This window comes from Leucopleurus acutus, assembly GCF_964270905.1.
Source record: "Leucopleurus acutus genome assembly, chromosome: 18".
Classification (NCBI taxonomy): Eukaryota; Metazoa; Chordata; class Mammalia; order Artiodactyla; family Delphinidae; genus Leucopleurus; species Leucopleurus acutus.
Window position 1 is genome coordinate 450,428 of NC_139160.1, and position 6,099 is coordinate 456,526.

General features: G+C 39.6%; 1 protein-coding gene across 3 annotated transcripts in view; it reads right to left on the minus strand.

Moving 5' to 3' along the window:
* Positions 1 to 6,099, minus strand: part of PSPC1 (paraspeckle component 1) — a 93,326-nt gene that overhangs the window by 10,937 nt on the left and 76,290 nt on the right. The gene's annotated exons all lie outside the window — the stretch shown is intronic.

Here is a 6,099-nt window from a genome sequence, read left to right on the forward strand (position 1 = left end):
TGATCCAATAGGATCCATGGTCCCACTTTAAAAACCTTAAATATTTTTTCAAGCAAAGCATGCCATAAATCAACAAAAATTATCTCGCATATTATTTCCATCTGCAACTAGCATTCTTACACTGGTTTTATAACTGTATCACTTATATATACTTTGCCTTTGGTAAAGTTAAGGATGGACAAGAAGAATAAATAGAACCATAAATCAAACTGGACAACTGGATTACTTAATTCTTAAAGACACAATGACACCAGGTCTACTAAAAATTTTAATGGTCTTCTCAACTTTTCAAAAATGTGAACCTGAAAGTTTTACAAAGCACTAACTACGCTGAAACCTAGAAAGGTAATCTCCAGAACTGAGGAACTTCTAGTTGCCAAGAGTCTTTAAAAGGGTAGCTTATCTTAATCCTTTAATAGTAAAAAACAACCACTAGAGTTCTGTTTAAAGAGGTGGTACTATAACTAAGTGGCCAGGTTTATTGTGCACTGGGTTGTAACCAACTCTAATAAGACAGTTACGGATGTGCTGATAACACACCCATTCAGTGATGCTCGTAATATGGAGTTAAGAACCTGGGAAGGCCTAGAAAGTTGATGCACTTTCCTATTTTCTGATCCTCAAGAACACCCAAATATGAAAATCAACCAACAACTGCATGTAAAGAAAAGGTTTTCTTTTTTTTTTTTTGGCTGTGCCACACAGCTTGCAGGACCTTAGTTCCCCGATCAGGGAGCGAACCCAGGCCCGACAGTGAAAGTGCCAAGTCCTAGCCAGTGGACTGCCAGGGATTTCCTTAAGAAAAGGACTGCAACTGAAATCTTACGCCATAACTGTAACAAGTCTATGTGGCAGAAGTAGTCTGCTTTAAACTAAGTTCAGGATAAAACTGAGCAAGAGCCGTGTGAGTCAGTGTGTGATTCACCCTCTCATGCCGACACATCTGAACTAGTTGGCAAAAATGAAAAAAGAAACGGCTCCTCCGACCACACCCCAAGACTTTTTTCATACAGTCAGAGACGTGAACGGCCAATACCACGGGCACTTTTCTGATGACTTTTCTGAAAGAATAAAACATTAAAACTACAGAAGGCACATTCTTAATGGTCAACTATGTGCCAATGTACCTAGTATCTCATGTTCCACTGAGTACACCAGTCAATCATTAACAAACTACATAGTCTGCATCATGTAATATAAATTATATATAAATAACAGAATACACTCTAAGAAACAACTATGAAAGATAAATACTACATAACCCAGCAAGCATGGAGGTTGGGGAACACTCTACAAAAGCTCCTCCAATGACAACACATGAATTGTAAAAGCCCAAGACACAGGGTTTTAGTAATGACTCAAACTGAAAAATGCCCTGCCAGAAATCGGCCTAAAAGGCAATGATCTCCTCCGGAGCAGACTCCCGTGATATCGAACCATAAAGGAACCACATTCTTTATTAGCTTGTTCTGCAGCAGGGCCTCCTTCCGAGAAACAAGTTCTGGAATTTGTAGGTATGGGGGAGGGGACGTCCACATGATCAAAGTCACCATCCGAGATCTTTCAACACACAACAGTGTTCACAACTGAATGTGACCCTCTGCCTTGATGGCAAAGACACAGACCACAATAGCAGCTGCTAAAGTAATAAATAAACCAAATGCTATTACTACAGGCAATTCACAACAGCCAAAATATGCGGTATACTTTGCACTGGAATAAGTTTACTTTTCTGTTACCTAACATTCTCTTTAAGCAACAAAGAATATAGAGAGATAGTTTGTGACTAAGAGAACAATACATCAAAAATTCAAGTCATCATTTCCCAAGGAAACTTGAAAAAATACCCATGAAAGCTGTAAACCTGTAAAACCCATGCTAATACAACTACAAGTTCTTCCTGCTTCTTGATGTAATACAACGTAATACAACTTAAACTGATGAACAAATAAGAAAATATCGGAGCTTCCCTGGTGGCGCAGTGGTTAAGAATCCGCCTGCCAATGCAGGAGGCACAGGTTCAAGCCCTGGTCCAACGAGCCACAGCTACTGAAGCCCGCGTGCCTAGAGCCCATACTCCACAACAAGAGAAGCCACCGCAATGAAAAGCCCGCGTACCGCAATGAAGAGTAGCCCCGGCTCGCCCCAACTTGAGAAAGCCGCGCACAGCAACAAAGACCCAAGCCATAAATAAATAAATAAATAAATAAATAAATAAATAAATAAATACTTCAATCGACTTAATTAATTAGAAGGCTGACAAATTTTCTCAACATGTTTAATTTTCACATGACTCTTTTGGGTTGAAAATCTGCAATAAAAATAACAAACTAAGGCTTTGATTTTCTATCAAATCCATGGATTTTCCACCCAAGTTATCACAAGTTGCCAGATATCACAAGTTCAATTATGTAATAAATAACTTCCGTCTTTCAGCTGGTATTATACAAAAATCCATAATATGAACATTCAATTTTGGATTCCCAATATCATCTGGCTTTTCAGAATTCTAATAAAGCTACCTAATCTTTTTAAAAAAATATCATAGGTTATACATAGATCGGTGAGTCTTACATCAGCCGGTAATGAAACCACACAACCTAGTTATAAACAGCAATTAAGAGCATGGTGAGTAAGAGAAGGGCAAATGTACTTCACAAGAAAAGGTCTCTGAATGGCCAAAAGTATATGAAAAGGTGTTCGACATCAGAAAGTACAGAGAAATGTAAATTAAACCACAGTGATATGCCTCCACACACAATAATGGCGAAGACTGACATGACTGACAACACTGACGCTGGCAAGGATCCATCTCTGCTCGAGGGGTACGAGGCCGCGCTGACTATGGAAAACTGCTTGGCTGTTTCTAAGAAACAAACACATAACCTACACTCAGCAACTCCACTCCTAGATATTTTCCCCATGAAAAATGAGAAGTGTGATTTGTAGAAGAATGTTCATAGCAGATTTATTCTTAATAACCCCAAACTGGAAACTGCTCCAAGAATATATCAACAGGAGACTCAACAGAGTGTGGCATATTCACTCAGTGGTAATAAGACACATGCAACAACATATGTGAATCTCAAAAACACTATGTCCAGTGAAAAAGGCCAGAGGCAAAAGTGTATACATTGTAAGATTCCATTAGTATGAAGTTCAGAAATGAAAACTAACATATGATCAAAACAGACAAATTGTTGCCTCTGACACAGAATGGATGGACTGGAAAAGAGCACACAAGTTCCAAAGTTTATGAAAACTGAGGCTGTCAGTTTGTTTTGCCAAACAAAACTCACAAATTTTGCATAACAGGCAAGTCCAAATTTTTAAAAAGCAAAATTTTAAGTATTTTTAAATTAAAGAATCAGAAAAGAATTTATTTTAAAGTTCACGTAGCAACTCAAAATTAAGAAATAAGTACTTAGGGTTTCGCTGGTGGAGCAGTGGTTAAGAATCTGCCTGCCAATGCAGGGGACACAGGTTCGAGCCCTGGTCCAGGAAGATCCCACATGCCGCAGAGCAACTAAGCCCATGCGCCACAACTACTGAAGCCCGCGAGCCTAGAGCCTGTGCTCGGCAACAAGAGAAGCCACCGCAATGAGAAGCCCGCGCACCGCAACAAAGAGTAGCCACCGCTCGCCGCAACTAGAGAAAGCCTGCACAGCAATGAAGACCCAAGGCAGCCAAAAATAAATTAATTTTTTTTAAAAAAAGAAATAAGTATGTAAGATAAGGTCATGTTCAAGTAAAGAGGTAAGAATCATCTATCACTGATAAATATTACGTAACACTGAAATCTGGAAAATACTGAAGAAACAAATCAAAGAATGAAACTTTTTCTGTTTTAGGCACAAGGCACATTTATTTTTAAAGTTTCTTCAGCTTTGGGATTTCACTGTTGGTCCAATGGTTAAGACTCTGTGCTTCCACTGCATGGGGGCACGGGTTCAATCCCTGGTCAGGGAAATAAGATCCCACATGCTGCACGGTGCAGCCAAAAAAATAAAATAAAATAAATTCAGCTTTATTGAGGGCAACTAAAATTTTCAGGAGAATAATTTACTGATACTACATGCCATCTTTTTCCTCAAAGGTCATACATAACATTTACTGTAGTTATCAACATAAAGTTCAGCAAAGACTCATATAAAATCTAATAAAGTACAAATTGATAATTTTATGAAACATAATTAGTGCCTCTAAGAAAAGTTAACACTAACTCAGTTTCAAAGGCCCAGACCTGTATCTATTTGCCATATCTGCAAGGCAACTGTGATGAGAGAAAAAAGGCCTTGGAAGTGAAAGATACCACTGAAAATTTTCAAACTGAATTTTGTCCCCAAATTCCTACGAAGGCATTTCTAGTTAAACAAACAAACAAACAAACAGAAAGTAAAACTGTTCAAAAGGAAAAAACCCAGCAGCGTTAACATCTTGCGATCACCTAAGATTTCTCAAGTGCCCAAAACCCAAAAGGTTTTCTCAAAGAAAACCTGCCTCTGTGGTCGCATAATGAGGTTAAGTTTTAAAAACAAGTTCAACTACATCAACAAAAACTGCATTTTTAGTTCAAGATGACATGATCATTATGAACTTACATGTTCAGCGTCCACGGTTTTCTGTAAAAGTTCAATATTCCAAGTAAATTATTGCCACATCGAAGAATCCCACAGTAGTTATTTCACGAATTAACCATGTTCATATATAATGAAAAGGAACTAGAATGAACTACCAAATGATAATGTGATAATTATCAGATTTTTGATAAGAAGTTTATTTTTCAACATATACTTAAAACCACTTAAAAAGAGCATCTACTATTACTTACTTTGAAGATACCATGTAAATCAACAAACTAGGAAAAACATTACTGGCAGAATCCATTATGCGTTCATATGCAGTAAATAACATCACAATGTTGTACTGGGGAGAAACTACTCAAACACCAAACAAGTTTAATGTGAATTGTTGTGAGTTGATCATCTATTCAGATGTACTTAAATACAGGGTAAAAAACAGGTGCTGCGCTATGTCAGTGGGGAGGCCAGGATGCTCTTTTGCCCTGGGCACCTTCTACCAAGCCCTCCTTGCTGGGAGTTAGTGTGTCCTAAATGGTATTTACATGAAAATACACTGAGGTGGTTAAACATTTTAATGCTTTGTTCTGAACACAAGATGCCAACATTTCATCTAAAAAAAGGGACTGAAAAGTCTAAAAACGGAAGGGAGAGTTTAAAACAAAATCTTGTCATATATTTAAAATGCACAGAATGTCCTGGTTACTGATTACCAGAGTTTGAGAAATTACTAAGACTGTGCAAACCAGGCATAAAAACCCCATAAAATACAGTCATAAATCTCACGTAACTTTTTGTGACTCTACATCATTTGAACATGCAACACACCCGCCTCAGCAAAGCTCAGAGGCTGCCCCCTGTCCCACTGCTCGGCCGGGGACCCCGAGCCCCCTCCTCAAAGACAGACAGGACCTCCCAAGTGGTGTGGGTGCCTCAGAGCCCCCTCGACTCCCTTTTTTAGACCATATATGCTACTTCCCGCTTTCAGTCACCACGAAGGCTTACGAGAACACTCAGCTTTGACAAAAAACTGTGTGATATTAAAAAATCTCACTTTGACTTAACTCCAGTGTGAACCTGGAAAAGCTGCCTGTTCACAGATTCAACAAAATGCAGCGAGCACGTGCAATGAGAGCCCCCACGCCTTAGGGAATTCACAGCAGCATCCCTCAATACGGTGGTTCAGAATCACTGAATTCTAACAGAAAAAAATGGAATTCAACTGAAACTGTTCACGTTACTAATGCATGAGCACTCCTACTGCAGTAAAGCAAAAAAGAGTAGGCAGGCGTTTCAACAGACTCCCCAGAAATCAGTCTGGAATCAAAGGCACAAAATACAGAAGAGCCTGCGCGTAGCAACAAAGACCCAACGCAGCCAAATATAGAAAGGAAGGAAGGAGGGAGGGAGGGAGGGAGGGAGGGAGGGGGGAGGGAGGGAGGGGGGAGGGAGGGAGGGGGGAGGGAGGGAGGGAAGGAAGGAGGGAGGAGGGAGGGAGGGAGGAGGGAGGGAGGAAGGA